The sequence below is a fragment of the Pristis pectinata genome, chromosome 13, assembly GCF_009764475.1.
Source record: "Pristis pectinata isolate sPriPec2 chromosome 13, sPriPec2.1.pri, whole genome shotgun sequence".
NCBI classification, from domain to species: domain Eukaryota; kingdom Metazoa; phylum Chordata; class Chondrichthyes; order Rhinopristiformes; family Pristidae; genus Pristis; species Pristis pectinata.
This window is the reverse complement of record NC_067417.1, coordinates 15,613,070-15,623,671: the sequence shown is the minus strand read 5'-3', so window position 1 is coordinate 15,623,671 and position 10,602 is coordinate 15,613,070.

Below are 10,602 nucleotides of genomic sequence, written 5' to 3'. Positions count from 1 at the left end.
CCCGAAATGTCAACTGTCCACTTCCCCCACAGATGCTGCCTGATGTACTGAGTCCCTCCAGCAGTTTATTTTTTAGCAAGTGATAGCTCAGGACTGATCTGAACAAAGAGAATGAAATTAGTGAAGGGAGCATCAGTGTATCATATAACCTAATGCAGACTGAACAAGGAGGCTGGCAGATGAGGCAAGGCATCGGTGTGCTTCCGTTTCTGAACCCAGCACCATATTATGAAGTCATAGACTCTTACAATACAGAAACAGGCTCTTCGGCCCACCACGTCCATGTCGATCACCAAATACCCATCTATACTAATCCTGTTTAGCAGCACCTGATCCTTAGCCTACTACAGTTCTCCTATGTCCTCCGATTTTCTCTGTGAGTGAACAGCGAGGGTCAAAGGTTGCCCCCGGAAGCTCCACTTCCTGTGGAAGAACTGAGATGTGAACCTTATGACCCACAATGTCAGCAGGAGAAACACGACACTAGACAGATTTCAGCCACAGTGGTGTGAATTGTGCAAGGATGTACCGGGTCTGATTTTCTGAAGGACACAATAAACCCATAAACGATTGCTAGTGCGATCTACCCTGGGTAAAACCTCTTCTTTGCTCAGTTTGTGCATTAAAAACCTATGCGAATAATTCCAATTTCTAGGCTGTAGCTTTTTTTAAAAACCTATAGCAGGACAAAGTTAAGCATAGTTAGAAAAAATAACCAAATAAATCTGTGAGTAAGTTGTTAAAAGTTAGGACATGCACTATTTGCCAATGATTACTTTCTATCGGAGCATAAGATGGGTCTGGGATGAGGAAAGGCCAGTCGAAACTCACTCACATTGTATAAAAGAGTAAGTCAAAGAACAACTTGAACAAAATTCTTCAGATATGTCATCTGAAACAAAAAAAGGGGAAGTTGTTTTGGATGCTGGAATCCCAGTCTCTAGCAGTTAGCATCTGTAGAGTGAGCAAAAGAGTTAATGTTTCAGTTTCATAACTTTCCATCAGAATGGGATGGTGTGAGAGATTAACAGCTTTTCCTTTAGCAAATACAGAGCCAGGGAAAGGTGGGTGAGAGATAGGGTGGAGAACAGGCTTGGTAAATAAGGAAATGGGTAAAGGTGCAAGGCCAAAAAGGAATGAAACAATGAATGGTCTAATGGAGGTTACACTAGCATAGTGGAGAGGGAGGAAGCATGGGAGGGGGAAGGAAGATACCGCTTCTTGCTGACTGACCAACAAACCATACTTTAGGTAAGTGTACACCCTCAAAGAAGAATGTAGGCTGAAAGAGTATTTTATTAATTGTGTGTAAATGTTATTTTGTCTCTTGAGGGTAAATCTGACCGGAGAGTCTGTAATGCTTCTTAATATCAATAAGTATCTGTATTAAGGGGATCAGTCTTAACTAACAGGCAAAAGTTTACCTGGAATGGCCGTTGCCTTCATAATTGCTACGGGTTCATTTTAGTTGTTCAGCAACAGACTTACTTTGTTGTTTTCTCCATGTTTGATCATTTTAGGTTTTGTGCAGCTGCTGCTGTGTCAGTATTTTAAGTTGATTGTTCCTTTTAGCCATCCTTTGATAATGTTTAATTCAATCCCATTGCCATACTGTTTAAAATTAAAACTACAAGCCCACAGGCAATGTAATTTTTACAGTAAGTAAATTTTCTTCAACACTCTATAAAGGCTACAGCCTTAGCATAGAGTCATACAGCTCAGAATCAGGTCCTTTGGCCCACTGCATGTGCCAGCCATCAGGTACTTACCTATATTAATCCCAGTTTCCAGCACTTAGCCTTCTAAACCATGGCGTTTCAAGGGTTCACTTAAATGCTTCTTAAATATTATGAGAGTACCTCTCTACCACCCTATAAGGCAGTGCATTCCAGATTTCAACCGTGCTCTATGTGAAAAAAATGTTTCCATATCTACTCTAAATCTCCTACCACATACCTTTAACCTTTACTTCTGGCTTTGGACACCTCTTAGGGAAAGGTTGGTTAGGATTCAGCGCTCTAACTGTCGCGGCCGGGTTCAATTCCTGGCCAGGGAAGTGTGTTTTAGGGCAGGCACAGTAGTGTAGCAGTTAGCGTAACGCTATTACAGCACCAGCGACCCGGGTTCAATTCCAGCCGCTGTCTGTAAGGAGTTTGTACGTTCTTCCCGTGTCTGCATGGGTTTTCTCCGGGTGCTCCGGTTTCCTCCCACATTCCAAAGACGTACGGGTTAGGAAGTTGTGGGCATGCTATGTTGGCGCCAGAAGCGTGGTGACAATTGCAGGCTGCCCCCAGAACACTCTACGCAAAGGTGCATTTCACTGTATGTTTCGATGTACATGTGACTAATAAAGAAATCTTATCTTACTTAACTTATCTATGCATCTCATTATTTTGTACACCTCAATTAAGTACCCCTTGAATTAGATATTTTAAGTAAGTCATACCAAAGCCACAAGCATGTTGTAGGAAATAAACCCTTCAACTTTAAACTTCCAAAATATCAGGATTGAAAATGCAATCTTTTCAATCAATTGAGAAGAGACAGGAAGCGATGCAGTTTTGTGTGTGATCTATGTTCAGAACCGCATTGTGGGTTCTGGTTAAAGATGGCTTCTTGGTTACCTCAGCCTGCTGGTCTCTCATTACTGGTGACTCTTTCAATGGAACAACTTGAACACCTTATATTTATCTCTGTATAGAAAATGATCAAGTCATGTACATACATTTTCTTCATGTTCTTTATTTAATAAATACTATTTGAAATCAATTTCAATGTTGCCAAAATTAGACATTTGAAATAAATTAACCAGTTACATTGACAATGACCTGGTACTTTACTTTCAATCAGTAAGAAAGCTTGTAGACTTGCTTCAGCTGTATAAAGCCTTTGGATTTTTGTAATATCCCATCAGTTTCATTAATATACATTAGGGAACACAACCCCAGTCCCTACCTCCTCACCAGGTCTGACCCTCATTTCAATTCCATAGCAACATAGTTAACACTCGGCTGTTCTTTGAAAAAGTCTAGTACTCAGCTGTGTGAAATTTCACAAAGGCAGTTCATCACCATCTTTCAAGGCAATGAGACTGCCTCACCCGTGACACTCCCATCTGAGGAATGGATAACATAGGACACAGGTGTATGTTTCCATACTTCATGATATTAATTACACAAAAAGCTTTGAAACTAATTTCTGTTTACACATAATATATTGAACAGAATAGACTTGTCCAAACAAATCTGGCTATGAAAGTTACTTCAACGGAAGCCCAGAACCAGACTTTGTGAGATCCATTGGGGATCAGCTGTTGCAGTTTCAACAGCAGATGAATAGCTGAGCTGGAGCAGGGAGCTGTTTTTTCACAGTTCAACAGTTCCACTTTGGTAGTTTTGGGTCTCATTCAAGACCTTCAGAACTACTTCAGCCACAAATGAGCAGTTCAGCATTTTTAAAATACTGAGTCTTTTTCACAGTAGATTTTGTTGTTCCATAAAATACACAGTGAAATACTTGACAATGGTGGAGGATGCTTGTGTGAGGTGGTGAAAGTTTTGTGTAGAGCATGGTCTAATTGGATATAACATAATTTAACTCATTTCCACATCATAATTCTGGGAATGGAATTGTGACAGAGAGCTCCTGTTTTTATGAAACTGATATTTTGCAGAGCTTATGGTGGTGTGATGGATCAACACTTTGGCAGCAAAGGCACAACTTAGTTCAATCCATTAAGCCTGAACTTATGATGACCTGATCAGTTTCCTTTGCCAACTCCAGCGGTTTCAGGCTTACTTCAGAAGGGCTTGAAACCAATGTCATTTAATCTGCGTGATGTCAAGTGGGTGGAACGTTGATTGTGGTGTGCCATGGAGTGGTCAGACGTAGAGTTACACCTCAATAATTTCCTGATCAGTGCTCTGGCATCAGAGAAACGAACAAAGTACATGCAAAGAATTTCTCACAGGGAAGCTGATGGAAAAGCAGGGTAGGATGAAGTTTCAAAGTGAGTTGGCCCTCACTGCTCCCCTTAGCTTCTTGTTAGCTGATTTGAGTCTCAGTATCGTTGTATGTAGAGGGTTGGAAACAGAACATCTTCTGCACCTTTATTGTCTGTACAGAAAGTTGGGTGTGGGTGGGATTTGCATGTTAGGCAGAGGTGTGTCGTAGAGTATATTCTTGGAAAGTACGTTTGTCAGCAACTGAACAAAAGATATTCAAATAAATAGGATAACTTATTGTTCACACACTTATCTGCAACAAGAGAAAGTCTATTCTTGACATTAAATGGTATTATCATTCCCAAATCTCCTCACCCTCATCACCTTCCTGATCAGAAGATCAGTTGGGACTAGCCACATAAATACCATGGCAACAAAGCCAGAAGTTGGGTATCCTGCAGTGAGTGACTCACCCTCGACATCCCACCATCTACAAGGTACAAGTTTGGGGTTTGATGGAATGGTCTCCACTTGGCTAGGTTGAGTGCAGCTTCCAGAAGATCAGCAGAAATCTGGACAAAGCAATCCACTTGACTGGCATGTCATCTGCCACCTTAAACCACTGCAGTGTCCAGTGCAGTGGGTATCATCTACAAAATGTAGTTTCGTTTATCTACTCTGACAGCACTTCCCAAGCCTGTGACTCTACCAGCAAGAAGGACAAAAGCAGCAGGTTCATGGGAACAACTCCACGGGTAGGTTCTCCTCCAGTCTGCACACCAATCTGACTTGGAAGTTTGTCACTGGTCCTTCATTGTTGCTGGGTCTAAATCCCGGAATTCCCTCCCCAACAGGATTACAGGTGTATCTTCATCAGGAAGGTTTCAGCAATTCAGGAAGTTACCTCAGCAGCATTGACTCAAGGGCAATTGGGAATGGACAACAAGCAATGGCCTTTCCAGTGACACCCATGTTAAAAAACATTGAATATATAAAAATAGTGAAAGGGACTCGTAATTACACCATGAGAGCATTTGTCTGAATTTTCTCTTTCAAGTCTTTGCTGTGGCTTAATTCATTTGAAATAATGGAGCTAGGCCTGTTACAGAGTCTGAGTTATAGAGCATGGAGACAAAGCCCTTCAACTCATTGAGTCCGCACTGAGGCTCAAGCACCCAATCACACTAATCCTATGCTAAACTGATGCCAATCCCCCACATTCCCCTCAGATTCCACTACTTACCTACGCACTCGGGGCAATTTACAGTGGGATATGGAAGGGAAAACAAACAGTCCACACCGACAACAATGGAGGGCAGGACTGAGCCCAGATTGCTGGAGCTCTAAGGCAGCAGCTCTACCTGCTGTGCCCCTGTGCCAACCTGATGGTTTTGGACTTTTGTACAACAATTCAACTTCAGGACTTGCAATTCTGAATAAAAGAGTGTAGGCTTGTGTAGCGGTTAGCGTAACGCTATTATAGCGCCAGCAACCCAGGTTCAATTCTGGCCACTGTCTGTAAGGAGTTTGTACGTTCTCCCCGTGTCTGCGTGGGTTTCCTCCGGGTGCTCCGGGTTCCTCCCACTTTCCAAAGACGTACATATTAGGGGCTGTGGGCATGCTATGTTGGCACCAGAAGAGTGGTGACACTTGCGGGCTGCCCCCAGCACATTCTCAGTAATGTAAAAAGACACATTTCATTGTGTGTTTCGATGTACATGTGATTAATAAATAAATATCTTGTCTTATATCTACTTTAATCTTTCCATAATCAAGGCTTACTACAAACCTTAAATCTGCCCATCTCCCACACACTCCTCCCACTGGGCACCATTCCCTCACTGTTCCCATCTGCCCACTATACCTTTCTCATCTGGTTTCTCTTCACCTTCCTTTCTTATCCGATTCCATAATCTGCAGCCATTTGTTGCCTCCACTTATCACCTCCCAGCCTCTATGGCTATCTCCACCCTTCCGTCCCCCACCTGACTCCATCTGCCAATCAGCTTCTCCCCACCTAGATCCACCTATCACCTGCCAGCTCTTGCTCCAATCCTCCCGCTCACCTCTTTACACTGGCTCTCTCCCCTCTACTCTTTCAGTCCAGATGAAGGGTCTTGACCCAAAATGTCGACCTCCACATTTCCCTCCACTGAAGCTGCCTGACCTGCTGAGTTCCTCATTTTTTGCTCCAGATCCAAGTATCTGCAGTCTCTTGTGTCTCCGTCTTCTTTAAATTTACTTCAATCTGCTCCAACAATTTTCCAGTGCAGTCAAAAAGTTTGATCATTGCAATATAAACACTCTTTAAAGTTAACATTTTTTAAAAAATAGAATGGCTCACAATCAAAAAGTTTACATCACATCTCTCAGTGCTTTATATACAGTGCACTAAAATATAATTATGATATGTACAAATGTAACAGCAATCCTGTTCACGAGAGGTCTTGAATTTTCATTCACATAAAGGATCAGTTCTCTGGTCCTGCTGTTGAATGAGGGAGAAAGTTTGCACACTACATGAAGAGAATGCTCCTTTTCTCCATTTAATCTTTAACATGTAAGCGAACCATCAGATTAGACATCTGGGACCTCACTTTTTCTCATCTGAATTACAGGTTCTCCTGTAATCTGACACTCCCTTGATACTACATTGAAATGTCAGCCTATGTTATGTGCTAGAGTGGGGATCAAACCCATGACCTGCTGAACTAAAAGCATGAACATTTCAAGCTGACAACTAATATCTTTGAAAAAGAACCCTGAATGTTGCTCATACTCTCAATTTGGCATGGTTTCTTCGAGGAGCAAAGCAATGCTTTGCAATGAAGACAAAAGAGACTGCTGCTGGAACCCAGAACAAAAGCAGAATGCTGGAAGAACTCAGCGGGTCAAGCAGCATCTGTGGAGGCAAAAGGTGCAAGTCGACATTTTGGGTCGAGATCCTGCATCAGGACTGAGAGGGAACAGCAAAGACTGCCAGTATATAACAGTTTGTAGGGGGGTTGGGGGTGGGATCGAGGCTGGTAGGTGATAGATGGAACCAGGTGCTTTGCAATGGGTTGAAAAAGGTGACAAACCCAGCTATCCTGGCCTGAATCGAGGAAGAAAGAAAGTCTATGTGTCTGCTCGCTCAGTTGTCATCCTTCCTAGCTGGAGAAGGTAAATGAAAGCCTGGGGTTGGAATGGTGAAGAATAGAAAGTAGAAATTGCTGGGATTATAAAAATAAACTTCAGCAGCAGGAGACAACACCAAGCCCCACAAGATGCAGCTGCAGCCTGTGGGCAAGGTTTAAACATACATGCTGTGTGCACAAGTTCTGTCTGTACGCTCTGGACAGTGACTCATATTTTCAAAGTAAAATATAAATACAGATTTGAACCAATTGAGTGGGCTGCTGCTCAATAGCAAATAAATGTTCTAACCGTCCTACTGTTTTACTCAAAAGGATGAGAAGTTACCGCATTCTCAGCTACTGACTTGATAGACAGGACAGGAGTCCTTTCAAGATTCACCAAGGAGCAAACTGTGCAATGAGACATTTTACACGGGGTTGGTTTCTGAGGCTTCCTTGGCTTGAACATTGCCCTCTGCCATCAACTCCAAGACATCTATAGTGGGCTTGTCTGGTCTGCGGCTTTTACATCTACAGTATTTGTAAATAAAGAATAACCACCCACATTTACCATCTAGGCAATAAAGCACAATTTAGTGCTTTATTTGCAAGTGCATAAATCATTGAACAATGATCTGGCTGTCTGTCGGGATCAAACATCAACCCAGAATTCGTTGTCAGGTGGGATCTGGGGTAGGGTGGGGATGGGGATGGGGATGGAAACAGGATCAATTAGACTTTTTAAAAAAGGAAATATATATGAGGCTACAGGGAAAATCAGGGGAATGGGTGTCTTGGACTAGGCGAACAATGAGCCAGCACAGACTTGATGGGCCAAATGGGCTACTTCTGAATTGTAATGATTCCGTCCTTCTAAGATTTGGATACCTGAGGCACCATTTTTGGAAAGCATATAAATTTTGGTGTCACTTTAAAAAAATGAGAAGTAGATTAAGATCCTGCTGCTTTTTTTTAATCTCTAAATAATCTCAGGATCTGTCTAATAACAATTAAGAACTGATTATAATTAGGAAGCACATAAATTGGACTTTCTGCCTTTGAAGGGACATATCCGCACTTCGGCTGGATAACATAATGTTCCTATTTTTAAAATATACTGCATACCTATGCACAATGCAAGCAGTGCCCTCAGAAACTTGCATGTTAAATAATATCAACAAAACTAACAGTCTCAGAAAGGACCAGGTTCAATCTGTGCTGAACTAGTCTGACTTTGAGTGTAGTGGAATTACTACAATTGACCCCAGCAAATTATCCTTGCCTTTTTTTTAATCACTGGACAGTCATTTCTAAGCTGTTCTGAGCCTTTCACTTTCATGACCCTGATCATCAAAAACTTCCCCAGAGTGAAGGCTAGTTTTGCATTAAAAGAAGAGGCTTTTAATGTTGCCAGGAAAATACTAAGTCTAAGTATTGGGAGGAACCTAGGAATCAGCAATAGACAATGATAGAAAAATGGAGGGCTATATGGGAGGGAAGGGTTAGATACATCTTAGAGCAGAATAAAATGGCGGCACAATATCAAGGGCTGAAAGGCCTGTACTGTGCTATAATGTTCTATGTTCTATGTTAGAAGGGTTGTATAATGCTCATCATTAACCCATTCACCATCTCTGCAGCCACTGCTTTTATATGCAAGCTATCAAGTCCAGAGAAATTGACTTTCAATCCCTTTCGCTTCTCCAGTGCTTTTCCATCAATGATATTCATTATTTTCTTACAATTAATAAATTCTTTCCTTACCATTAGTATGGTATGTTTGTTATGTTGAAGATAAATATTGCTGGCTGCAGAGAAAGTGTTTTAATATTGGATATATTCCCTCATTCTGGAACAGTCCCAGGATATTGAAAACGAGCAATGTAACACCATTTTTCAAGGAAGGAAGGAGAGAGAAAATAGCAAACCTTATGAAAAGGAAACATTGTTTGATATTATGTGATTAAGCTAGAGAGGGTGCAGAAAAGATTCACAGAACTATTGCCTGGCCTGGAGAGCTTGAGTTGTAAGAAGAGATTGGATAGACTGGGACTGTCTTCCCTGAAGCAAAGGAGGCTGATGGGCGACCTGTTAGAGGTTTATAAAATTATGAGGGGCATAGATAGGGAAGATGGTCACAGGTTCTATCCCAGGGTGGGGAAGTCTAAAGAAGGTATAGGTTTAAGATGAGCAGTGAAAGATTTAAAGGGAATCCGAGGGACAAATTTTTCACACAGAGGGTGGTGGGTATAATGGAACAAACTGCCAGAGGAGGTGGTAGAGGCAGGTACAATTACAATGTTTAAAAGACATTTGGACGGGTATGTGGATAGGTAAGGATCAGAGGAAGATAGGTCAAAAACAGGCAAATGGGATCAGCGTAGACAGGCATCTTGGTCAGTATCAATGAATTGGGCTGAAGGCCCTGTTTCCATGCTACATAACTCTATGAATCTAAATGTTAAAGAGATTTTTCAAGGCTGTGATTTACCAGCTAGGTGTGGATGGAGTATATTTGAGTTTTCAAAATAAATTTTGTGTGATAACACACAACAGGTTGTTACATAAAATGAAGGCTCCTGATGCTGGGCAGTACATTTTCATGAATAAACATTTGACTTGTCAGAAAGTAAAGAAAGGGTCTAAACTGATTTTGAAGGAACTGTTACCTTGACAACTTTGCACCTATCACACACTTTCCCTCAGTTCTTCTCCTTCTGCAACTTATTTTCACACTTTTCCATTTCTGATTAAATCATTGACCTGAAACTTCAATATTGTTTCTCTACAGATGCTGCCTGAACTGATGAGTCCTTTGGGCATTTTCTGTTTCTATTTCAGATTTCCAGCATCCACAATTTTTTGCTCCAGTTAATGTAATGTATCCTGGCTTGTTGATGATGCAAAATGATGTAGAAAGGTGAGATATGAGGAGGATGGAAAGAGTCTGCAAAGGCGTAAAGACAAGTTAAGTGAATGAACAAAAAGGTTGCAGTTGGAGTGTAATTTGAGAAAAGGTGTTCTTTTTGGTTGCAACAAAATTAATATATTTTTTAAATGCTGAGAAGCAAGTAGCTGAAAATAAAAAGTGCAGATGTTGGAAATCTGAAATAAAAACAATAAATGTTGGAAACACTCAACAGATCAGGCAGCATCTGTGGAAAGAGAAACAAAGTTAATGTTTCAGACTGAAGACTCTCCATCTGTTCTGATGAAGAGACTTCGACCTGAAACGCTAACTTTGTTCTCCTTCCACAGCTGTTGGCTGACTCACTTTTTTTCCAGCATTTTCCGTTCTTATTTGAGAAGCCAGTAAATGTTGGTGGACAGAGAGACTTTGCAAGTACTGGTTCATGAAATGCACGAGGTTAACATGCAGGAACAGCAAGCTATTAGAAAGACAAATGGAATATAGATATTTATTGCAATTGAGTTGGAGAACAAGGTGCCTTGGTTCAGTTGTACAGCACTCTTTTTGTGCCCACTCTTTAGTACTATGTGCAGGTTTGCCTCTGCACCTAATGATGCAGAGGAGTTAGTGC